The sequence below is a fragment of the Rhipicephalus microplus genome, chromosome 6, assembly GCF_043290135.1.
Source record: "Rhipicephalus microplus isolate Deutch F79 chromosome 6, USDA_Rmic, whole genome shotgun sequence".
Lineage (NCBI taxonomy): Eukaryota > Metazoa > Arthropoda > Arachnida > Ixodida > Ixodidae > Rhipicephalus > Rhipicephalus microplus.
This window is the reverse complement of record NC_134705.1, coordinates 91,503,097-91,530,095: the sequence shown is the minus strand read 5'-3', so window position 1 is coordinate 91,530,095 and position 26,999 is coordinate 91,503,097. Positions and strand designations below refer to the sequence as shown.

Below are 26,999 nucleotides of genomic sequence, written 5' to 3'. Positions count from 1 at the left end.
CTTGACTATTGAGCTGGTAATGTGTATAGTGGGTACCCTGCGTCAGTACATAACCCACGTCTTTCAAATCTCGCTCACGCGCCATTGAATCATATACCAAGGTACTATAGTCACGTACAGGGGTTTTACACGCCCTGTCTTCGGCATTACACACACAGTTGAAATCGCCTAGAAATATAACTGCCTTCTCGCATTATAGGTACATGTCAAGACTCTCAAAGAATGCTTTCCTATGTTGTTGTCTATTTGGCGCATATGCGCAAACAACGCGCCAGCCCTCGCCAGAAAGAATAAGATCACATGCAATTAATCGCCCTTCATTATCACTGTGTACACTTTTTTCGACAATGCCAATTGTGTTCTTTTTAAAGAGAAGACATCCACCTGAAGCACCTACAGAATGACTCACACCTATATTGTAGCTGGAGCGGAAGTTCGAAAATATGGTGTCCATCTGCTCTTCAGATTCAATTTTTGTTTTATGCACAGCAGCAACATCACCATCATTTTCAAGAAACAAACGACGTAACTGATACTGTCGCCTTTTTGTGCGTAAGCCTCTAACATTAAAAGTTGCGACGCCTAAGGCTGAGTTTATATTGTAAGCCATGATTTTTTTGTTTGAGAGTACGAAACAGTGTCTACTTTAAGCGAACGTCTCTGTAAGGAACGGCTTTAGTTTCACTGCAAATTTCGCGGCAATCGGTCCGGCTTTTACACAGGAAAGTTGTGCGAACTCCGCTCACTTACGGGTTACTTGCCGTCCGAAAAAAGGCACAAAAAAACTCAAGTCCCAGGAGGCTTTTGGAAAGGCTGCTTGGCCTCCAACCGCGGATTAGTCTGCAAGTTCGGTCGTTGCTTCAACGTTGGTAGCATCATTCCTGTGGTTTTTGCTGGTGGTTCTCCTCGAGCAGCGTCTACAGAGGTAGTCGGGTCTTCACAACCGATGTCTCTTGGTCGCTTTCCAGCTAGTCCACTGCCTGTGCTGTCGCTGTCTTCCATGTCGTCGTGCAGTGTGTCTGCGTCGCTGGGAGCCTTCACAGTCGGCAGGTGTTGTTCCAGCTTGTCTGTCGTTTTCGGTTTCTCTGGCTCTGGTTCGAATGCCTTGTTCAACCTTTTGTTGTACAACCTACTAGGCCTGCTCAGTTTCACCAATTCTGGGGTCACCTGTTCTTTTCTCGCAGTTGCACTCGCTGCCTCTTCAGCTTCATGCTCGTTCATTACCAGCTCTGCGTGGTCGTTGCCACTCGGAGGTCCGGTGACGCTGGCATAAGACAACGTGCAGTCGTTCTCCTCGTGGCCAAATCTTCGGCAGGCACCACAGCGTGGCACACGGCAATCTCGCCGTATGTGCCCGTTTGCTCGACAGCGTAAGCACACTGGCGCTCTGCCCGGTACAACCACCAAAGCTTGCTCACCGCTTACGTTCACTTGGTGAGGCAGGTCTTCAATTTTGACGCCCACTTTCAACCGAAGTGTCACAATACGGGTAGTGGAGCCCTTCTCACTGATACCGTTTACACGCCACCGCTCTCTGTTGACGTCAACCACTTGGCCGTACGGCTCGAAAGCACGTCGCACATCCTCATCGAGAACATTGTGCAGCAGCCAGTGCACTTTCATACGCACATCCTGGTTTGCCGTATCTATGACAAGACAGCGAAATTTTTAGGGGTGAAGCTCCTTATAGCAGCACCCGTACGTTCTCGTAGTCGTAGTCGGAGTCGTATTGTGTAACCAGTCTTACGTTTTGACCTACAAAGTGGTGCCGGTGGTAGATTTCTCCTGAGCGTTGTTGAAGAATAAAAAAATTGTAGCGTACGCGTTAACTGAAAGCCGAATTCTCCTGTCTCTCAATCCCCATTAGCAGCCATTGGCATACACATTGAGCACTATCTGACACGAAAGGGTTGCTACGTTGTACTCGTTGGGCGCCACCTCCTTGGTTTTAGAATGTTTAGCGAGCGTTGAGTCGCAGTGCCGTGAACATAGTGAAGTAGTTAATGCCATGAACTAGAGGTGGTGAAACGTGGGAAGTAGGTACGAAGCGCAAGCCATAAGAAAGTAAAAGCCGAATTCTCCTGTCTCTCATTCCCCATTAGCAGCCATTACCACGTACATTGAGAAACATCTGACAAGAAAGGATTGCTACGTTATACTCGCCGGGCATAACCTCCTTCATATCAGAAAGGTTAAGCGAGCGTTGAGCCGCAGTGCCATGAATACAGTGAACTACTATATACCATGAAGTCGAGGTGGTTAAAGGTGGGAAGTAAAAACGAAGTTCAGGCCGTATGAAAGTGTGTGTGTGCCACATCTAGTTTAGTCCTTAGAATGTCTGCTGGATGGCGGTGCTTTTATATCGAGAATATATGATAAAAAGATGCGAGATGGTGGTACTTGGAGTGTTGAATAGATATACGAACGGACACACAGACATATGCATGGACGGACTCACGGAAGGCTGCACTGACGGATGGACGCATGGACGGACGCAGGGGCGGATGCATGGACGAACGCAGGGATGGACGCACAGATGGACGTGCGGACGCACGAACAGACGCACGCACGGATTGGCGAATGGATGCACGACGGTCCACAGACGGATGCATGGACGGACGGAAGCAAGAATGAATGGACGGATGAGTGGTCCGCCCTACTCTCCATCATTGACTCCGTGAATATGCTGCCAATTTTTTTAACTCGATATCACTTTGCGATAGAATCGTCTTGACAGCGTCCATGTTCTTGAACGTTACCGCCCACACGTGGCTCAACAAATTCGCCCCCAAAGCAACCACTTCAGGGAGCCGTCGCAGGCTGGCCAGAGTGTCACGGAAATCTTCCACTCGATAAGGTCGGGCTCGAACGTCGGCGTGCAAAAAGACCGCTATTAAAACAATACGTTCTGAAGAAAGGGTTGGCAACACAAGTTCATAGTCCTTTCCATCTTCAAAAGACCTGTTTCCGCGGCTCAAACGGGCCGCTGATGCCGCTCCACTAGAGCTTGCCATCACACGTTGATTCGCTTCAGCGTCAAGAAGTGGAATCACACCATGAGGCCGCAACCAAACTTTCTGACGCTGGAAATCGAACCCGGGCCCCCTGGTTGAGAGCCAGGTATCCTAGCCACTAGACCACGCCGGAACGTTTTTTCATGGTATTTAATAAAGTATGCGCAATAAAGACAAAATCACGCGAACAAAAGTACAATCAAATCGCAAAAATAAGCGCTCAAGCGTTACTTATAAACACTCATTGGCTAGCACAGCGTGAGTTCCTCACATGGAGAGTTCTTCACATTGTGGTACGCAAAGAAAAAAGGAGTGAGGTCAAACAGCTCTCTAATATGGAGTACCAGTACGGTCTAAAGTCTAGCTCGTCGTATATGTTTTTGAGGTGGATAGCCATTTGAATGAAGTGTGTGCTTGAAGACGTGGTGGACTCTGCATTACGGTCTTGCATTCGTGTCTTCTACAAGCTGTGCCCATGAGGAAAAACATATCATATGGTACTTCATCAATCGCTGCTCGTAGAAGATAACTTATTTTGTAAGAGTTAATGACGAAACGTTTTTTTAGTGCTCGCTGAAGGACATCCCAAAACAGTATGGCATCTTTGCAGCTAACAAAGCAACGTTCAATAGTTTCCGGCACATCACATAGACGGAAGTTAACAGACGGAATGAAAATACCCTTTCTTTCTAACCATGTGTTTCCCGCCAATGTTTCAGAGTGGAGTTTACAGAAGAATGTTTTTAAAGTCGGTGGAATGCACATTTTGCGCACTCGCTTCAACATATCGTGGCCTAGAAGATTGGAGTACAGTGAGCGGTACAACGAAGAGGGAAGAGTGTATTCAGTAGATCATTATACAGCACCTTGCGCGATACTGTGTACATGTATTCTACAGAAAAACGAGCTTCAAGGAACTGAACTGTGAGCTAAACTTCCTGCATGAATTCCCACAAGCATGGGCGTTCGTAGAAGTTTGATAAAACAATGAAATCTGGTAAGCAATCTACAAGTGTAACCTGCAAGAAGGAATGGACTACATGATGGGAATTGTCTCGAAAAATAAAGAATCGTGACACTATTTTTAATGAATAAAGGTGTTTCAATCCTAACCCACCCTCACTAACTGGCTTGAATATATTATCATGACGCATGGGCTCAAAAGTGGAAGACCATATGAAAGTAGTAATAATTCAATGAAAGCGTTCTATATAAAATTTCGTGCAGTGAATAAGTTGCAATACATAGCAAAACTTTGTTGCTAAGAAAGTATTGCAAGCTTCAGCTCTCCCAAAGATTGAAAGTCGATAGGGGACAAATGTCTGGGCCTGTCATTCAAGCTTAGGGACGCGTTCCTTCCAGTAATGCGCACTGAATCTATATGCATGCAATGGTACACCGAGGTTTGTTGGAGAAATTCTCGTCCAATTATTCCCTGCAAAGTGGTTCGGTGTGCTACCTCACAAGCCAAACCACAGTCCTAAATTTTTAGAGGCATTTAAAGGAGCTCCTGATACTACGCCAAACTTTTCAACAATATATACCACATTTTCGATACTTGGCTTATCTGTGCAAAAGAATGCGACATCGTCTTCATAAGCTAACACTTTAACTTCACTGCCTAAGATACTGATGTCACGACTGCAACTCGACCTTATTATGTTAAGCACAGTATTTCTAGATCATGAAAGTGGAAATAGAAGATGTGACATCGGGCATCCCCCTTTTACAGAAGTGCGAATAGAAACAGGCATGGAGAGTTGACCATTGACTATCAGACGAGTTGAGCATTCATTATAGCATTGTTTACCGCCTTTAAGAACAACTTCGTTAACATAGGCTTGTTCGAGAAGAGAAAAAAGGAAGGAATGACGAACACGATAAAAAGCTTTTGCAAGGTCTACCTGTAGCATTGCAAGATGTTTTTGAAAACCATGACAGTACTGAAGCACTGTTCGAGCGACATGTATATGGGTTTGTATGGAACGTCCCCTGATCCCACATGCCTGATGATTTCCAATGAGGATTGACATAGCAACTTGCAACCTACTTGCTTATACTTTTGCGAAAGTTTTGTAGTGCACGTTTTACAGCGATATTTGTCTGAAGCCCAAGACGAAGCGAAGCTTTTCCTGGTCAGTTGTTTTCGTTATTAACACACTGTGGCTTTTGCAAAAGGATTGTGGGAGTGTATGCATCTCATAACTCATTCGAAAAATATTCAGCAATATAGGAGCAAGCGTTTTCTTGAAAGCTTTGTAAAACTCGACCGAGATGCCATCATGGTCCGGTGTTTCTAATAAAGGCAAGTTATCAACTGCTTGCTCGATTTCCTGTATAGTAATGGGTCCATTAATAACTGCACAGTCATTGTCTTTCAAGGGGTTCACAAGAGAAACAAAACTAGCCTTACGGAGGTCACCATCCCTAAACAAAAGTCCGTTACACCTGGCTGGTTGAATTATTGGAATCGTATATATAAAGGCTATAGAGTAATAAAAAAGTAAAGGTCTCACCGAGATTTGAACTCGGATTGCTGGATTCAGAGTCCACAGTGCTAACCGTTACACCATGAGACCGCAACCAAACTTTCCGATGCCGGGAATCGACCAGGGCCTCCTGGGTGAGAGCCAGGTATCCTAGCCACTTGACTACGCGGGAACGGAGGCCCACGTCACTAAAAAGAAGTTCCTTCCAGGCGGTTAGTTGAACTATTCGAATCGTATATATAAACGCTATAGAGTAATAAAAAAAAAGGAAAGGTCTCACTGAAAATTGAAGTCAGATTGTTGGATTCAGAGTCCAGAGTGCTAACCGTTACGCCATGAGACATTTTTTCATTTTTTTAAAAATTTAAATCCTGTTTACAGCGATACAGACATTAGCGAGGTGACATCTGTACTGAAATGAAAAACGAGCTGGGATGGGAAGCGCTCTCCTCTCGCAGAAGAAAATTGCGTTTGAAATTGTTATTTCAGATATACCATAAGAAGACTGGCATCAATAAAGACACCGTAAAACACGGCATTATCTGTCTAGAAGGTCTGATCATGACATCAAGATTCAAGAATACCGGACTGGAACGAAGCTTTATGCTAATTCTTTTTTTTGTTCATACTGTACAAGAGCGGAATCAATTGTCTTATGACAAAGTGTGCTGTCATAACGAACACTTGTTTTTTTTTCAAAGCTGTAACCCCCCCCCCCCCTTGCTTACGCGCGTTTGGGCAAAGCAGGGTATTTCTGAATAAATAAATAAATAAATACAGCAAAGCTGGTATCGGCCCCAGTCAAAAAAAAAAAAACTAAATGTGCGCTGTGCGAGTGTATCTTGTTGACAGTATAAATTAGTAATATTTGATCGCAGCCAATTGTTGTAAGACAAGAAACCACTCTGGTAGGTCAATAAGGGATTTGTACACTTTTCTAATGAACAGAATATTTTCTTTAAAGTATTCACTGGCAGGCTTTATATGTACATCTAGATTTTGAAAAGCCATTCGTGTTTTCCACCCACTGTGCATGCAAAGAAGCATCACCATGTCGTAAGGCACACCTCCTGTATCTTCGAATGGTAAAAACCGGATTCCGAATGGAGTTAACGGGAATTCCTTTTTGAATGTCCTTTGCGGAATATACCAAAGAAGACAAAGTACGAGCAATCCCGGAAAACATGATTATTAGTCTCCGGTTTTTTGCAGATGTAGCAGTTTATGCCCCAAGGTAAAAATATTCCCTTGTCTTCTAGCCACGGTTTTACAAGAAGCGTGCCCGTATGTAGCATGAAGAAAAAAGTTTTTGTGGTCGCTCTTACTGGCATTCGTTTAACTCTCTTTGAAACATTTTTTTTCTGCATTTCCGATGGAGGCGGAAATGTTGTAGGCCCGTGTGCTCAGATTTGGGTGCACGTTAAAGAACCCCAGGTGGTCTAAATTTCCGGAGCCCTACACTACGGCGTCTCTCATAATCATAGAGTGGTTTTGGGACGTTAAACCCCACATATCAATCAAAACATTTCTTTCGTTCCCCAGTACATATATTGCCCTGTATCTTGCAACAGCACAAATAAAATCAACCAAATCTCTGTACAATTGCTTTTTTGTGGCAAAAAATCAGATACTCTAGCGAAAAATGCACTCTCATGGAACCGATAAGCACTCATTATTTCAAACCAAAACTCTTTCACTGACACTTTTGGTGCAGTGCATGACGTAATTATATAATCTGGAATTGCGTCACCCAACCTCGTCTGGATGACGCCTCGCAAAAAATTATTACTTTCATCACGCAGGAACGTGAATCGGGCAACTATTTGCTTCAAAAACAAATTCTTAATCCAAGCCCACCTTTCTTCACTGAATGAAACAAATTCAGGCGGCTCTCACGCTCCCACGATGACCCCCACACGAAAACAGCAAAAATTCTGTGCATTTCTCATCCGGGCCATACATAATACAGGTAACATATAAAACAATTTAGCAACAAGAAACACATTACACAATGCCGACTTCGCAAATACTGAGAAGCGTCTGCTTCCCCACGTGATTGTTTGCGCCTAAACCTGCTCAGCTTGAATGGTCCACTGCTTCTTTGTATCTTGGTAACATTGCAAGGACAATCCAAGGTAACTGGTTGGGGTGTCAATGAACGATATGCATTCGAAGACTGTCCGCCTGCTATTCCACTGGCCGATCCAGAATCCTAAGCTTTTTTGCCAGTTCATGGCACTATCAGTGCTACTACAGAATTGTCTCGCATCTTTCAGTGCCTAGCGAATGCTTCCATGGTCTCTACAGAACAGCGCGATGTCGTCTGCGTACGTCAGTATTTTTACTTCTTGATTTATTAGGCAATATCCACGGATATTTGGGTTTCCACTTATCTTCAAACAGAAGGGCTCGAGAAAGATAGCAAAGAGCAACGGCGACAAAGGACACCCTTGACGCACTCCTGATAGGAACGGTGTGTTGTCGCTCAGTCTTTTATTTAATGTTAGTTGAGCCAAACATTTCTCATAAGCCATGGCGACACCATCGCGGATGATTCCACCCATATTGATGTATTCCAACATGACCAGAAGAATGCTGTGAGCAACTCTGTCGAAAGCTCTTTCCAAATCAAGCTGGACCATTGCTACACATCTGAGGTTCGCATCGCAGCACTCCAGTATACTTCTAGCAACGTGAATGTTAGTGAGTATGGTTCTCCCTTTTATTCCGCACGTTTGGTGGGGACCAACTATTGTGTTAATAACAGATTGTAGTCTTTTCATTAGTACTTTCATGTAAGTTTTACAGTCCACATTCATGAGGTATATAGGCCTATATCCCTTAACTTACTGAAGCTTAACGGGGTTTTCGTTTTAGGTATTAACACAACATTGCTTTTTCTAAACGAGGATGGTAGCTGTTTAAGTTCGTATGCTTCCGCTATAATTTTCTGAAGTGTTTCTGCAATTTCAACTTTAAAGGCTTTGTAAAAGAGTGCTCCTAGGCCGTCTCGTCCAGGAGACTTTCCGCATCCAAGGTTTTTTTATCGCATGTAGAATTTCCGTGACTGGAATTGGCGTTTCAAGTCTCTGTTTCACTTCGTCATCTATCTTTGGTAACATTGCCAGAAAAGTATCTGTGAACTCATCAGATGCCTCGACGCGTATGCCGAACAATGTCTGGTTATGCTCAACAAAAGCTGTCACTAATCTTCTTAGGTCTGCCGACAACATACCGTTGAACCAGACTTCCTTGATACGGTTACCTGACCCGCAATATTTCTCTTCACAGAGTGCACGTTTTGTTGGTGCCTCCCCGTGCCATATTCGCTCAGTTCGCGCCCTTATAACTGCCCCTTGATAACGCTCCGCATCTATCGCTTCAAATTCACTTGTGATACTTTTTTTCTGCACTAAAAAACCCCGGTACAACGCACTCGGCATTTTTAAAGTAATCGAGTACGTTTAGTCATTCATTTTCCCTTTGTTTTGCTTTCCGGCGCCGCACCGCTGTTCTCTCGATCGCAAACAGTTTGACTTTGTTCTCAAAATTCTCCCATGCCTCCGCTATGTTCGATACATCATCTTTCCCAGTGTTTGTATTTTTTCCATCATGTATTTTATGAAGCACTCATCCTTTCAAATATTATATTTCATTTTCTAAAGCTTCCAGTTGAACTTCGACACATTACATCTCTTTCCTACTGTACGCATTACCATGCTGTTGTCACTAAAACTCACATGTTTCACTGCATAGTTCGTAGCCATTGACGTAAGATCCGCGGTATTGTATATTCGATCTAGCCGAGCATGGCTTTGCCCTTGAATGTGAGTGTAAACTACTTCATTTCCACTTAAAATATTTCCCACGTCTGCTAATTCAGAGTTGAACACGATTTTGTGAAGCTTCATTGCACTGACATCCTTACTTCTCGTATTCTGGACTTGGTCGTCAGGCATCCAAACACAATTAAAGTCTCCTAGAATGATCACTTTTTTTTTCGGCTTTCAGAAAGGTGCCTACATATTCGAAAAAAAGCCTTTCTTTCCTCTACACTGTTTCGTGCATACACACACATTATTCGCCAGCATACACCTTATAAGACAAAATCGCACAGTACCAGTCTTCCACCCTGAGAACTTACGTTGTTCAACGATACCGATGCAGTTACTCAACATCAATAAACACCGCCCTGATCTGCCGAGTGCATGACTTGCACAGACATTATACCGTGATTTAAATATATCAACAATTTTCATTGTTAGCTCTTCACTTTCGATTTTTGTTTCATGGACAGCAAGTACGTCTATTTCGTTATCCAGGAAAAGGCGACTTAATTGCACTTGTCGTCGCCAGGCCGTTATAACCCATGAGCATTAAGCGTGGCGATACGAAGTGTTACATTATGGTTATTGGCCACGATAGGAGAAGTGACATATTAAAGCACTCGCGTCCAACAATACTGCAGTCAAAGTCACAACCTTCTGCTTGACGCATTGTTTGTAGGCCCTTCAGATCCGTCCCAGACTAGCACAGGGGTGGGAAAGATCCGTACGTATAGGCGGACCAGATCTACAACACGCCCCCGCTGGGCGGACTCGTTACCGCGGGGCAGCCGTTGGCGTACTCCTCTTGTCAGGCGGAATGTTCGGTTTCGGCTTCAGTGTTGCACGTCTCTGAAGGTTAGCTTTCGAAGGGGGACGCTCGCAGCCACCGTCGTCGCCTTCCCGTCCCTCTTCGTTCTCTAACGTGCCCCTGGGCCACTTTGAGCTCCGTGCAGTCAAGTCCATGCCTTCATCGGGCTCTTTAGCAGTATCTATCTCAGAGGAGCTTCGCGGTTCCTCCCCCTGAGTAGCCACCACCTCTGGACGTACCGAGGTTACCTCTGCTGCAGGCTGGCTTTTACTTTTCTTCTCTTGAGATTGGTCTCTTTGGCCGCAGGGCTGACATTCATCATTAGTCTTCAGATCGGGTCTCTCCTGCACAGCAGGTGAGTCGCTAGTCTCTCCCGAAGTTGCTTCTGCGTCAGCCTGGTCCATCATGTGTTCCTCCATGATGTCGCCCCAACCAGAGTCGGTCACGTTGGCGTAGCTCCTCACGCACTAGGTCTCGTCGTGGCCGTAACAACGACAGAGCCCACAGCGTGGCACTCGCGCCGAATGTGGCCGGTGCCGTGACACCGGAGGAACAGCGGGGCTCTGCCAGGCACGGACACGAGCGCATGGTATTCTCCCACCCGTAGTTGGTGTGGTATGTCTTCAATTGTCATGCCAGCTTTCAAGCGCTGCGAAACCGGCCTAGTGTGAGAGCCTTTGTTTCCAATCCAGGCACACGCCACTTTTCCCTGCATATGTCCATCACGGTGACGTAGGGCGCTAAGTCTGTTCGAACGTCCTCGTCGGGCGTTGTGTGAAGAAGCGAGTACATCTTCATTCTGGTGTCTTCATGGGAGGGGTCGATGGCGACGCACCGGTGGTCATTAACGCTAAGCGTTTTCGCCGTCAAAAGCTTCTTTCTCCCTTCTTCGTCCTTGAATGTTATTGCCCAAACGTGGTTCATCTGATACGCCCTTCGGGCCATCACATCCGGCATAGGCTTGAGATGATCGAGCGCATCGCGAAAATGCTCAATTCGGTAGGTGCAAGCCTTTACATCACCACGCAAAAACGCAGTATTGCATACAGTTGCACCTGATCGAAGCTGGGGCAAAACTCGCTGATAATCCTGGGTCGACATTTCCGTAAGCCTGATACCGCGGCCAAGCTTGGACGCATGAACCGCCCCAGAGGAGCACAACTTTTCTCGTCCGTACGTGACGGCAGCCGGAAGTGGAATATTTCCACTGCGCCACTCTGCTGAATGTATACAATTAGCCGAACATACAAGGAGCTCAACAGTGCAGTTTTAACAAAAAAAAAAAGAAGAAGAAAAGGAAAGATGAAATAGAGACGAAACCCCCGCCGCGGTGGTCTAGTGGCTAAGGTACTCGGCTGCTGACCCGCAGGTCGCGGGTTCATATCCCGGCTGCCGCGGCTGCATTTCCGATGAAGGCGGACATGTTGTAGGCTCGTGTGCTCAGATTTGCGTGAACGTTAGAGAACCCCATGTGGTCGAAATTTCCGGAGCCCTCCACTACGGCGTCTTTCATAATCATATGGTGGTTTTGGGACGTTAAACTCCACAAATCAATCAATAGAGGCGAAACACAATCGTGCAGTGGAAGCGTGCTGGACTCAAAACCCAGACGATCGTGCATTGAAACGGTACTTTGCTTTATTTTTCCTTCATTTACTCTTGAATGATTTAGTCACATTTACCCACTGGTGTGTTTCTCTATGCACTTAAAAGTCGCCTTCACAAGCTTGTTTGGGGCACTGGACGACCCACTCGTTACACACTTCACATTGGGTGACGCCTAGCTGTTGTTTTGCTGTTTTTGAACGCTTTGTTACTCATACAAACGCATTTTATTTAACCACATCAAGCCTGCGTAAGGCAAGTTTGGAACAAAGCTTCAATTAATCCCCGGCGTGACACTGTGGTAGAATAGTATAGCCTAGGACGTAGCGGACTCGTGTTGAAATCCCGTGGTATCCTTGGTGTTTTCAATTAATAAGATTGCTTTCTTCTTATCTCATGGGACAGTGGTTGCGGACACCGGCGGCGGTGGACAACTACGGTGCAACTGTTGTTGTGAACATTGTACAGCTATCGCTGTAATACTGCTGAAGTTTATTTGATTTTACTTTGTGTTTCACCTCATAATGTCATTTATTTAGGGAATCAGCACGTATTTCTTTCTTCGTGGAGTCCTACACTTCATGTGCTTGTGAACACGACTCCTTGTCATTCCATTCGATAACCGAGGACTGACCTTGACCATTAACAGTATGCGTATACCTTTGGTGCTACGGGTCTGGGCTTCAGCCATAGGAACGCGTTTGATGCCAATCGCAGTTATCTTCATGAAACAAAACAAATGCGCCTATAAATTCCGATTTGTATATAAATTATTATAGTATTATTAAGCAAGTTCACAACATAAATTTTAAGCACGTTCGATGGCACTGTAGCTTACATTCAAGATAAAGACTATACTGTCTGGTCGGAATGACAAAAAGTAAATATCGCACCCTTTCCGTTTTTAAGTACGTTCTTTCCTCTTGATCTTAGGATTGTCGATTACTTGGAAGGACTAAAAACCCATATAACCAATTCTTGGCCAGTCCTTCTGAGTGGGTATGAGCCATAGTTGAGGCATCACCATCATCCTCGTTGTAAGTACATTATCTTGTCTTACAAGTTGCGGCCTCTAATTCTTCTCGAAAGATAAGCTTTGCGCTTATGCCTTGGCCTTCCCAAAACTGTTCCTAACAATGTGTTGTATCTCTAATCGAGGGTCCCTCCGCTTTCTTGTAGAATTCGCCTTCTGACTGTTCAGACATTCTTAAGAATTGATGAGTCACCATTACGACATTCAGAAACAGCCTTTATTTCCACCCCGGAATCATTTTCTGGTGCTATATTGCCGCGATTTCACACTCCACAAATTATATTTGTGCAAAATTTACTGGAGCCTCTAAACGTAAGTACATGCGACATCATGCCGAGTCGTGATAATTAAGCCCTGGTGGCAATTCAATTTGACGACACTTTTCCTAATAATGCCAAATTACTTCCCCATAATATTTTGGATGGTTCACTACAAGATCACCTGCGCAGAATTACAACGAACGTTATTATTGCTACAGACGCATCACAATATGACAAAAAGTCAGGGGTTGGCATTTTCAGCCCGATTTTAGATTGGATTTATTCCCTTCGACTACCCGATTGTATACCCGTTTTTGTGGCTGAATTTCTGGCAGTAGTGCTGGCCTTACGCAAGTTAGATACAGCAATTACATCAGCTGTCATAATAACAGATTCCCTATCTCTCTGTGCGGCACTTTCTGTTGATGCTGATAATAAAGTAACAAAGGTGTTCCGTGCCCTAGTACCTGTGCATTTGAAAAAAAGTACGATTAGTTTGGGTGCCTGAACATAAAGGTTTATTTCTAAATGAAATAGCCGATTCCTCAGCTAAGTCGTCAATCAGCGAACCGATTTTACCGCACTGTTCATCATCTGCTTATGTGACTGCCGCTCGATTCCGCAGGCGTACGCTTAGGGAAGTCTTTAAAAGGTTCAGCACTAACAAACTCTACAGAATATCGCCATTTGTTATATCCCTGGCGAAGAGACTTTTGACGCACTCGTAAACAAGAAGTAGCCATCACAAGGCTCCGTTGCCGGGTACCAAATCTAAATTTATATAAACACAGGTGTGCTCAGCCACCTTCGCCCCTGTACGCGTTCTGTGATGAACTGGAAACAATAGATCATTTCTTTTTGACCTGCAGGTGGTTTAACACATTACGAAAAACCCGTTTAGAAATACCTTTACGTGGTAATGGTATGGACTTATCTGTGCCTGTCATTTTGTCTTTTGGAGCTTCCATTTCTGGTTTCTCTAATGCGACAGTATGTGTGGCCATCGGGGACTATATTGATGAAACTAATAGGTTGACAAATTAACCAGTTCTATTATGCTAACATTTCCACATAATTATATACGTATAAAATCAGAGTATTGCTCTGTTCTAAGGATAAATTCATATATGTAAATATTTGTATGCATTACATTAAGCACCACACCTTCCTAGGCTTTCGGCAATCTTTCTATTATACCTCCATTATTCCAAATCTGAATAGTAATATTTAAAACCACTCGATTCTTGGCCGATCCCCCATAGGGGGTATGCACCACTATCAATAGGTGAACAACAACAACAACAACAACAACAACAACAACAACAACAACAACAACAACAACAACAACAACAACAACAACAACAACAACAACAACAACAACAACAACAACAACAACAACAACAACAACAACAACAACAACAACAACAACAACAACAACAACAACAACTGCAACACAAGTCAGGGGCGTATCCAGATATCTTCAAGGGCAGTGGGAAGGGGGGGGGCACGGTTGGTGTCTGTGTTCGACCACCTTTTATGAATGCTCGTGCGTGCGCTTGTAATTATGAGCTTACTCATACACTCATACATACGCAGAATAGAAAAACTTCAGTGGGGTGGGTGGTTTGAACCCTCCCTACACCCCGGGTAGGCCGATGGCTGGGAATGAAGTGATTAGTTACTAAGAAGTCTGTTCTTCGTTCATACAGGAAGTACCCTTATAAAAGGGACACTTTTAAGTGAACGCGAAATACTTAACTGCGTACGCCGCGATGTTACAGCAACAGCTATATCATGCAGATGGCGCGACGAGCTTTTATCTCTTTCATACGGAACGCCTGCAGGCGGATGCAATTGCAGCGACCGCTTCACGTCCTTTATATGCGTGAAGGACACCGGTCTACGCAGGGCGAGATTGCTATGCGCTCCAGTGTAAAATAGCTGCTACATGTGAGTCTCCTTGTGCTGAGCAGAGTGGCGCAGTGGAAGCGTGCTGGGCCCATAACCCAGAGGTCCGTGGATCGAAACCACGCTCTGCTAGATTTTTTCTTTTTTGCTCGCTCACGATATCTTTACCTTTCATCAAGACGCCATAACTGCACATCTGTTTCGAACATGCTCTTTAATGCGTTGTTCTTGTGCTGAAAGCATGGCTCTGTCCTTCTTTCTCTCTTTATTTTTTTCTTCAGTTTAAGAAGTAATTCGTCCCACTGGCAAACACGGTGTTTTTTTTTTTACATAAAATGCATATTTTTATGACTATTCTGTTACCCCCTGGTATTCTGTTGTCAGACTACTGTCGTTCTCGCGTATTACCTCTATGCCACTCCCTTCCCCTTTATAGATCAGTTACCAGTTACACCAGTTCGTGCACAACTTGCACAAACTGCATAAAATGCGCAACGTAGCAGGTACAACTCGGCAAAACACTTCATTAGTTACGATACCTTCCAAACCATACACCCGCATCACATTTGAATAAAGAGTGTTAGATACCACACGAAAAAAAAAAATGCAGCGCAGTCGACAGGATTCGAACCTGTGCGGGGAGACCCCAATGGATTTCTAGTCCATCGCCTTAACCACTCGGCCACGACTGCTTTTTTTTTCTTTATTACCGGTTTCGCACAAGGTACACACATCAATATAAGTCACTGTAAACAGTAACATACAAACAGAAGTGATGACAAAAAAGCCGCGGAACTATTAGTGATTACAGTGCTAAAATTCCTTCAGGTTCACCAGGGGTTCGACCCTGGAGAGCCATTCCGGAACAAAATCTTGTTGTTTGAGTATATCAATGTACTGAGCAATGCTTTCGCGGAACAGCACACGGGCCGGACGCCTGTCAGGGTCACAGTAGTAACCGGCCATTCTTGCCCGCCATAGACAATGGAGGCCAAGCAGCATTATAAGATCGAAAGGCAGTCCCTCCTCTTTTTCTACTGTTAAAAACCTGATACCCAGTGAATGTAAGGGAAGTTCCTTTTTTAGAGTTCTCTGTAAAACATCCCAGAAGTATACCCCTTCCCAACAATGCAGAAAAACGTGATCTATTGTCTCCGGCTTTCGGCATATCAAACAGTGCGAACCCCATGGCATATAAAATCCCCTATCTTCTAAAAAAGTTTTAACCGGCAGTGTTCCGGAGTGTAATTTAAAGAAAAAGCTTTTTGCACTAGGCTGAATTTGCATTTTCTTAACACGCTTAAGAACATCATTGCCTTCTCCCCCGCTATTAATTAACCTATACATAGGCACTGGAAAAATCATGTCGCATATGTCTTTATGTAATTTCTTTCGCCCGACCGAAGAAAGGTATTCATTGGAAAACCGAACTGACAAGAACCGGACACTGTCTGCAACTTCCTTGAAGAAACCTCGCGTAGCTCCCGGCATGCTTGCGGTGCTAACCACAAAGTTAGGCAGAACACGACAAAGGCGTAACTGACATACTGTTCTTAAGAAGGGGTGTTGAACATCTCGAAAGAAAATAAAACGATTAACTAGTTGTCGCACGAACAGATGCGACAGGCTTAGTCCCCCCTGTTTTACTCTTCGGAACAGATTTGTCCTACTACATTTTTCCCAAGTAGACCCCCATATAAACACAGCAAATATCCTATGCAGCTTTTGCACATGCACCCGTGAGCAACACAAAACCTGCATCACATACCATAATTTGCTCATTAAAAATATGTTGCATACAGTGGCTCTGGCGAACATTGAGAGACACTTGCCATTCCACTGCGCTGTCCTTTCGCGCGTTTCTTTTATTTGTTCAGTCCAGTAATCATTGGTGTCTTTGTAGTGCTCGTAAGGCACGCCCAGATATTTTACTGGAGTATTAAACCAGTGAACGTTAGCATAGGTATCTGGGGTTGATGTCCAGTCTCCGTGCCACAACCCCAGACACTTCCCCCAATTAACCCGACTTCCTGTAATTTCTCCAAAATTTTTAACAACGCAACTGTCTCTTGTACACTCTCTTTGGTGGTGCAACACACTGCTACATCATCAGCGTATGCCAAAACCTTTACCTCGGCGTCAAGCAGTCTGAAACCACGGATGGTCTCGTTTTCTATTATGGCCAAGCATAAGCTCTCTATGTACAATGCAAACAAGCGTGGACTTGCCGGACATCCCTGGCGTACAGAACGTTCCAGCCTAATGGGAGACCCCGGGATCTTGTTAATAATTAGTCGTGTAGTAGAGTTTTTATACGCCAAAACTATGCCCTCTGTAATCACTGATCCGACATTGACATGTTCAAGTATGGAGAATAACACATCTTGCGGAACACAGTCAAAAGCCTTTTCTAAATCAAGCTGGAGGATCGCAACATTAGAATTAAAAGCATCGCAACTCTCAAGGACACATCGCATTGTGTGTGTGTTCATCAATATTGAGCGCCCCTTGATGCCACACGTTTGGTGCTCCCCAACTATTCCAGTGATTACGGACTGCAATCTACCTGCCAATACTTTCATGAGTATTTTGTAGTCAGTGTTGGTTAGCGAAATGGGCCTATATGAGGAAACTAGTTTTAATTTTGCTTTGTCATCCGTCTTAGGTATTAGAATAGTGTGCGTCTCGGTAAATGAAGGTGGTAACTCTTTGATTGCGTAGGCTTCCTTGAACACAGCTTGTAACACTGGTGAAACTTCTGTTTTAAAAGCTTTATACCACATCGCACCGAGACCGTCAGGCCCCGGCGACTTCCCAGCGGCGAGACTATCTATTGCATATTCAATTTCAGAAACGGTTATAGGCCTCTCTAACGCTTCTTTCGTTTCGAGGGATAATTGCGGCATCCGGCTCAAGAAAGTGTCCTTGAACTTCGTAACATCTACTAATGCGGCTGCGAAGAGACCCTTGTAATACCGAAAGAAAGCTTCAGCGATAGTGCTGTTAGTATTTAGCAGAATTCCATTTTCCTCTATTTCGTCGATGTGATTACGACGCGCTCGTGATTTCTCGATTCCAAGTGCGCGCTTGGTGGGAGTCTCCCCCATAGCCCACGCCTCTGCTCTCGCTCGAATGAGGGCTCCTCTGTAGCGTTCCTGCTCTACTAGCTCAATTTGTCGTTTCACCGTTCGAATATCTTCTTTATATGCACCGGGCTCCTTGCTTTCTAATGCTATCAATTTCTTAAGCGTTGTTCTGAGTTCATTTTCTTTCATTCTTTCTTGATATTTTAGAGTACTAGATCTCGATATGGCTTTCATTTTAACGCTTTGCTTCAAAAGCTCCCATTCCTCGCCAACATTACTGGCTCCGATCACTTTAATGTTCTTGATTCCCTCAATCACAAAATTATTAAAAATGTCATCCCGAAGTAGTTGAGCGTTAAACTTCCATAAATCCCAACTAAATTTGTTTTCTTTTTGTTTAAGTCCCACGTTGCATTGTACAAGACAATGGTCAGAGAAAGAGACAGGTAAGACTGTGTAACTATTGCTTTTAGCTAGCGTCTCCCCTGCCATGTATATCCTATCAAGACGTGCGTGACTGGTTTCCTGAAAATGCGTAAATCGAACTTCGCGACCTGCTTCGAGGCACTCCGCAACATCATTCAGGTCGGATTCATTCAGCAAGTCATAGAGCACTTCAACACTTCTGTCTCGCACATGGCGGTTATTAATTCTATCTTTCGCGCTCAATACACAATTGAAATCCCCCAATAAAACAAGCTGTTTTGATGTCCGTAAATGTTGCTTAATTAACGAAAAGAAAGTTTCTCGGTCTGCCTCCACGTTCGGCGCATAGACACAAATGACGCGCCATTCAATTTCGCTAGTACTAAAATCACAAGTCACTGTTCTACCAGAGTCACAAGAAAAGTGACTTTCAACAATCAATCCCGGAATCTTTTTAACAAAAAGAACACAACCGGCCGAAGTTCCATTTGAGTGACTAACTATGGCATAACATTTAGACGTAAACCGCAGCATCATGCTCCGGGTCTCCTCCTCACCTTCCACCTTTGTCTCCTGCACGGCTAACACGTCAATATCTTGGTCAATTAACAGGCGATACACTTGAGCCTGCTTTTTCCTGGAGGCCAAACCTCGGACATTTAAGGTTGCAAAGCTCAATGCCCAGTGACTAGCCATCGTTACTCGCAAAAAAAAGGAGGGGGTAGGCCCGGAGCATGGTGCTTACCGTGTACGTCTAGCTCCCTGCTAGAGGTCTCCGGGGCCATCCGGTGGTCCGGCATCAGTTAGCTGATCCCTTGGAGTACTAACCGGTCGGTCCACAGGTAGATTGGACCTCGCTCTGAGGCCCGAGCGCCGCCCCGGTGTCGCCTTCGCTGGTGGTCCCTCAACTTTGCCCTGGTGAGCAGTGCCCGCAGATTGCTCCAGCGAACGCTTGACCGCCGAGCTCGTGTTGATCCCGCGGGTCGTTCCATGCGCTGGCATGTCGCGTCCTCTCGCCGCTTGCGTCGACATGTCCACCAATTGGCTTTGTGCGTCTTCAGTGGAATTCTCTTGGCTGGTGTCCGCCTCAGCCGTTTCTTTCTCCTCGGGTTCCGACGCTGTATCGTAATCTTCAGGCGAAACCGGCCCGCGTTCAACCAGAGAACTAGCCGCGTCTCCTGCCCCCTTAGCCGCGTCTTCCGCCTCAGCGGCGTCCATTGTCTGCTCTTCGATCTCATCGCACGTTGCAGCGCTCGTAACTGCTGCATACGACCGGACGCACTGAGCGTCTCGATGTCCAAATCGCCGACAAATTGAACACCGTGGCACCCTGCAGTCTCGCCGTACATGACCAGTCCCTTTGCACCGCAAGCATTGCATAGGCCTGCCCGGCGCCACAACTAGGGCCAATTCCCCTGCAACGCACACTTGGTGCGGAAGGTCCTCCACCGTAACTCCACTCTTTAACTTGAGTAGCACGGTTCTCGTCGTCGACGCTTTGTCGCTGACGCCGTCGACTCTCCAGCGCTCTCGATTCACTTCGAACACATTGCCGAAGGCCGCGAACGCCGTCCGCACATCCTCATCGGCGACTCCGTAAAGCAGCCAATGAAGACGCAGTTTTATCTGCCGGTCCTGGGGATCAACGATGAGACACCGGTGTCCCTTCACCTGAAGTTCCTTGAAGGCCAGCAGTTTCTTCGTCGCGTCTTCTCCGTTCAGTGTAACCGCCCAGACGTGATTAATCTGGTACGCTCCGAGTGCTATGATGTCCGTTAGCACTCCCGTGGGGCCCAGCGCGTCTCTGAAGTCTTCAACCCTGTAGGGTCTCGCTCGAACGTCTCCGTGCAAAAACACAGTATTTAAGGCAACGCGTCCTGTTGGCAGATGAGGCAGAATCACTTGATATTCTTCAGTTGACCTGTTACCGCGGTCTTCAAGGGCCGCTGAAGCCGCTCCGACGGAGCCCTGCATCCTGCGTCCGTTCACTACCGTGGCCGAAAGCAGAATCCTCGGCCACGACTGCACGCCACCCACGCGCCACCTATTTTTAAAAGGCTCCTTATGATAACGCATGGCAACCTCGTTCAGTTTCTTATTCTCATTGCAATCAATGCAAAAGCGGCACTGGTGGAGAAAAGATTGAGCTTCTGCCCCCCCCCTTTCCCCCGTCATACATTGATTGATTGATATGTGGGATTAAACGTCCTAAAACCACCATATGATTATGAGAGACGCCGTAGTGGAGGGCTCCGGAAATTTCGACAACCTGATGTTTTTTGGCTTGCAACCAAATCTGACCACCCGGGCCTACAACATTTCCACTTTCATTCGAAATGCAGCCGCCACAGCCGAGATTCGATCCCGTGACCTGGGGGTCAGCAGCCGAGTACCTTAACCACTAGACCCGTCCTACATGGAAACCCCGTTCACATAGGTACGCCGCGTTTCTATCTCTCAGTCGGTGTGTTGTATTCAAGGTCGCCTTGAACGGTTCATCGTAATGAACGAACGTCAGACAACTTTAAGAGCGAGTGTCAGTTTATTCCAAAAAACGCCAAGGATGCTTTAACGCGAAGCGTTAGGAGCTTGCAAGCATGCAGTTACACAACTCGCCGATATTTTAGTAAATGGAATCCTAGTGAAACCGCACTATAAAAGCTTGGAAGTTTTGTAGCGGCAAATGCATAAAACCAGTCTTAAGCTGATAATTTGGTATGTCACGCTGACATGACCTTGATTGAAGAAACAGTGCTATAACAGGACAGAAATGAAAAGATACAAACAGGGCGCTGAATAAAAACATTGTATTATTGCGTTTGCACGTTGATATATACAAGAAAATACAATCAGTGAGCGCTTCGAAGAACAAGTTATCGTTGAAACATGCCGATTCAAACTTTCGAGAGGTTCTTCGTTTTATTTTTCTCGGAGCGATAGCAAAGCGACGCTGACCCAATGATCTCCGCTTTCCTGGATGCATATGACATCAACGATTTCCCGTTGGCGTTGCTCAGCGTAATTGCATAGAATATCGCTATGCTTGAAGACTGCTTCACAATCACAATTTTTGCAGTGGTCTGCTAGGTGGCCACTCACAGACCCTTTTAGCGATTATGGATGTTCACGTAACCTTTATTTGTGCAGCGGCCCCATTGTTCGATGTCACAACTTCCATAAGGGCGGGAATATTTTACCCAACGTTACCTCGATATTTAAGGAAATGTTGCAAGCGCTTCTTTTTGCAACAAGTTTCTGCCTGATCACCGTCAGTCTTCTTCAAGAGGCCAGATAGCTTGTGACGTGCGCTGGAAACGTCTTTGACACCGGATTTTCCCGGATTTTCGTGACACTTCCTTTAAATCATTGCGCGTCACTTTATGAACATATGGAAAGACCGGGATACCTTTGTTAAAGAGATCTTCTTCTTATTTTTTTACTCTAGCTCTTTGAGAGGATACTTGATGACAGGGTTTTCAGTTATGTGCTTTATTTAACTGTCACATTGAAAAAAATCGCCATGGTGTTATGTCAATATGGAAATTAGTTATTATTATCCGCTAGACTCTGAAGTCAGGACGCTACCAGGTACACCTCAAAGGAGCAGAGTAAAAGAAAACACAAAAAAGTTATTTTCCAAGGCACCGGTGAGATTCGAACTCACGATCTCCTGTTTACTAGACAGGCGCTTTAACCAACTAAGCCACGGCGCCTATGCCTTTAGGTGCATGCGGAACCCACAGTAGAAGCAGAGAGAGTTTGGAGGATGACCTACTTCAGGCGCGTGATCCGAATGGAAAAGCAGGACGGTAGCTATATTGACACCTAAATGATTATGTGGATCACGCACGGTATGTGCTGCGTGTGTCCACCAGGTAGTTAGTAATCTGATTTCACTTTTTCGATGACGCATATGTGACCCCTTCCTTTTTTTTGTATTACCTGTCTTTGGTTCATAGCACATAGCGCAAACAACACTGCTGTTAAAACCACTCCACGTACAACGTGCATACGGTGAGATTGTTATTAAGTCAAGTGGTATGGTGCCGGTATCGTCGGATTAAAATTTTTGGGTTATAAGAGCGGTGGCTGTATTCCTGAAAGCCAGTCTTGCGGTTCCAGAGCCGCTTTGTGAATTTCAACAAAGCCATGAATGCTCTATATGAAATAGCCTCGGGAGGGCCACGCATTTTTACCAAAACGATAGCCTGCCAGTGGCGTACCAACTCTATTATCGCGAGGTGTGCTGAGGGGGGTAACCTACTTCATTTGACAGCCGGGGAGATATATATATATATATATATATATATATATATATATATATATATATATATATATATATATATATATATATAACAATTTCAATTTTTCGTAAGAAGGTGATTTAGTGATTATAGTGGCTATTCTCGAAGGGCGGGGGGTTCGAACCCCAAAATTTTCTTATTGGGGGAGCTCGCGCTTTCCTTACCCTCCCCCCTCCCCCCAGCTGACACGCCTATGTAGCCTGCCATGCTTGAACGCCACAACGAGTAGAGGCCCATGTGCCGAATGGCAGGCCATCTTCATTCTCTACACTCACGAACCTACTCCCGTATGGGTCCAACGGGAGTTCTTTAGTAGGAGCGCTCTGCAGCACTTCCCAAAAATAATACCCTTTCAAACGATGTAAAAACACAAGATCTATGGTTTCTGGGATCATGCGTGTCCCAAGGCAAATAACATATTTTACCTTCCAAAAGTTTTTCAACCGGCAATGTACGAGAGTGCAACTAAATAAAAAAGTTTTTGTGCCAGGTTGCGCATACACTTTCACTCTCTTCACAACGTTGCTGCCTGGGCCTTCACTAAACAATTACTTGTGCAATGGAACAGTAAAGACAATGTCACATAAAGCGAAATATAGTTCGTTTCGTTTAACGTTCTAAACGTATTCTCTTGAAAAAACGTATAATCGTATACTAGACATATTTCTTTGTGTTATCCTTCTATCCCTCCTACACTATATTGATTTGAGACAATATACACTTCGGCATGAGTCTGCCCAGTCGTGATTGACATAGCGTGCGCAGAAAGGGATATGTGACACCTCAAAAAAAAAAAAAAAACGGTTAACTAGCTGCCACATAGATAGGTGAACTAGTACAAGCCTTCCGTCTTTTACTCGTCTTACCGAGTGAGTACGGCAGTAGCAATCCCAACCTTAAACTCACAAAAAGATGGCAAATATTTTGTGGAACCTTTGCACATTCGTCCTTGAGCAATTCAGTACTTTCATTGTACCAGAGCTAGCTGGTAAAGAAGATATTGCAGACGTTGGCCCTGGCAAAGATCGTGAACGCGTCTCCTTTCCACTCCTTCGCTTTCTGTTGTGTGTCCTGAATTTTACCTTTCCAAAACTGGTCGCTCGCGCAATATGGGTCAAGCGACACACCTCAGTACTTGCCAGGGGTTGTTGCCCAGGGCACGCTAGCGAAGTGGTCTGGCTTCGTTGGCCACGATCCATGCCAGAGTCCCAACACTTACACCACTTAACACCGCTCCCAGTAGCTTGGCTGAAAGCACGCACACTTCCAACAGTCTGTTCTGTACTGCTAAGTCCCATAAAAAAAGAGCCAAATCATATATATATATATATATATATATATATATATATATATATATATATATATATATATATATATATATATATATATATATATATATATTATTTACCATGATTTACCACAGCGAACAAAATTTGATGTTCAACACAATCAAGGGCTTTTTCTAAATCAATCTAGGAACTTCTTCATCGGATTCATCACAGAAATCTAGAACGCTGCGTGATTTATGAATATTTAAGGCGATGAAGTGCCTGTTAATGCCGCACGTTTGTCGAGGCCCCACGATGTCCTGTATCACTGCCTGTAATCTTCGAGCTAATACCTTCATGTAAATTTTACGGTCTACATTGGTTAGGGATACAGGACGATACGCTGAGACAGATTGCAGTTTATTTATACACGCTCCGTTTTCGGTTTGAAAACCGTGTGGGATATCCCGTATTATGGCGGCAAAGTATTTAATTTATAGGCTTCATTGAATATTCCTGTCAAAATAGGGCTGATTTCATGCTTAAACTACTATTAAAAGGCGGCTGTGAAACCGACGAGACCGGGCGACTTGCCTGGGTTTAACTTGTCTATGGCGTCTTCTACTTCAGCCACAGTTATTACACGCTCCAAGCTTTCTTTCGTCATTCAGACGGGGTAAACATAGCATGAAGTCATTCTGGAGGCTTTCGAAATTGGCGTCGTGCAATGCGAACAACTCGCGATAATGGTCCGTGAAAGCTCTTGTGATGCATTCAGTATCAATTAAAACGCTGCCGCCCCGCTCTATCTCGCGTACGCAGTTTCTCTCACCGCGGGCTTTTTCCAAGCCTAGAGCGCATTTCGACAGCATTTCACCTGCCGCGGTGTTATCCGCCCTTGCCCTCACCGGAACACCTCGATAACGCTCTTCATCCAACAGCTCTAACTTTTGTTTTACTTTTCTAATATCTTCACTCCACTTTGCCGGGGCGCGGCCTTCCTGCTTTAGTAACTTGTCAAGTAGCACCCTCAACTCAGTCTCTTTTTTTTACATCGTACCGAACGCTCGCTGCCCTGCTTGTTGCTTTAATTTTTAGCTTTTCTTTGGAAAGTTCCCACGGTTACCAAAGGTGAATCTTTTCGCTGAGGCTTGTTTTGCTAATTTCTTCTTTCACAGCCTGATTACAAATATCGTCCTGCAGAAATTTATTATTTAATTTCCACAGTTCCCAATAGAATGACTTATTTCGCTTCGAAATTCCGACAGAGCAGAGGACTAGGCAAAGATCGGAAAAAGACACAGGGGTGACATTATAACTGGTGCATTCCGGTGGGATGTCGACGCAGACGTAAATGCGGTCAAGTCTTGGATGGTTAGGGCCTTCAAATCGCGAGTACTTGACCGTACTTGTACCTGTGACACACTCCGCTACAGTTTCGACGTCCAATTTTGCGATAATACTAGTCATGAGGTTGGTACCCTTATCTTTGTAACCCCGAGTACTGGTTTTGTCGTGTGCGCTCAGTCGCCCAGCATTACTAATTTCTTTCCTGCACAGAGCTGTCGTTCAAGGCCGAGAAAAAACAGCGCCCTTTTTTCTACCTTGTTGAACGCGTACACGCACATGACCAGCCACTCGGTGTTATTCAGGGCGAAGTCTACGTCGGCCAGCTTCGAACGAAAAATGGGCGTTCCCCTTAAGCCCAGGCAACTTTTTAACAAAAGGTACTATCTGTGTCAAATGCAACACAAACAGTGGAGCGCGTGTTTCAAGCATTAGAAACAGTATAGTGTTGACCGTCCAGTCATCGCCATTGACAGGCGTGCACATCCGGTTTTGCAGCGCTGCGCGATCCCCCTACAGTGCGTTATCTCCGTTTCTGCTCCAGTTTTCGTATGGTGGTAATGGTGGCCATCGTGGGCGTGCCAAGCGCTTTTGATCGTATCACTCGCAAAACTTGCTTTTACTTCAGCGTCGCAGTGCAATCGGTGACTTGGCACGATAAAAAAAATTAATCGGTTTGCAGTTGATTTTCAAACGATCGTCGCGTCTCGTTCGCCAGCGCTGCTTCACCTGCACCCTTCTTTCAGAGACCGACCCGAAAACGCGTCACTTTACCTGGAAATGCTGAGCGTTTCTTCGGAACAGAGAGTATAAATTGTTTCGCTTTACCCGCGCGAAGTGAAATAGCGTGAAATTGTCAGCATTTTAACCGGATTTAGTCTACTGAAAATAGAATTAGCCAGGAATTTCAAGATGATGGACTCCGTGATGACAAGTCGTGCTACAATACTCGCCTTCGGCTGCAGTAGTTTAGCCTCTGTTTCTTTATTTTGTTCCTTTCAAATACCATACCTGGAGCACAAGCAGAAATATTGCACTATAGCGGGAGCGTGCAGTGCTACCACACCGGATGCCAATGTATAGTCGACGGCAAGCACTATCCCATTGATAAGGCTTGTGCCACGCGCTCCGCTGTTCGTGTTTCATTTGATGCCACGAACAGAACGAGGTTTCGCCAAGCAGAGCGCAAGCCAGCGTCGCGTCGCTCGTTTTTCTATACTCCTCGAACGCGCTCCCGCCATCGGAGATCGGCTCAACGTCGAGCGGCAGGATCCTTGTAGCTAAGATTTGGTTTGCTTTTCATTCCTCATATTTCTTGTTGATTCCTCTCAACTGAAACGTTGTTGCAGCCCTTTGGAGCTCAGGCAAGTCAGAATATTTTGACGTCTTTCTCATCACCCGGCCAAAGGCACTCCCCTTGGCTGGCCTCACTACCGGTCAAGGATTGGCCGCTCGATACCTTGCTACGCAGTGGAGATAGCTACGTCCCTGTGGCTCTGGTTTCTACAAATGGCGGTTCCATTCCAATGAAGAATCCGAAGGTGATACAAGTGGAGCTTCAGAAAGCCTCGTCGCTTTTCCAGAAGATTACGGAGGTCCGCCAGTTCGGCCGAGGGGGTATCCT

General features: G+C 45.2%; 3 non-coding genes across 3 annotated transcripts; all 3 read right to left on the bottom strand.

The window, feature by feature from the left end:
* Window positions 1-5,521: 5,521 nt before the first annotated feature.
* Window positions 5,522-5,593, bottom strand: TRNAQ-CUG (transfer RNA glutamine (anticodon CUG)). The gene has a single exon. It is a non-coding gene; the product is annotated as a tRNA-Gln (tRNA).
* A 9,961-nt stretch (window positions 5,594-15,554) lies between these two features.
* Window positions 15,555-15,636, bottom strand: TRNAS-AGA (transfer RNA serine (anticodon AGA)). The gene has a single exon. It is a non-coding gene; the product is annotated as a tRNA-Ser (tRNA).
* A 6,459-nt stretch (window positions 15,637-22,095) lies between these two features.
* TRNAT-AGU (transfer RNA threonine (anticodon AGU)) lies at window positions 22,096-22,169 on the bottom strand. Its single transcript has one exon. It is a non-coding gene; the product is annotated as a tRNA-Thr (tRNA).
* Between the last annotated feature and the right edge of the window lie 4,830 nt (window positions 22,170-26,999).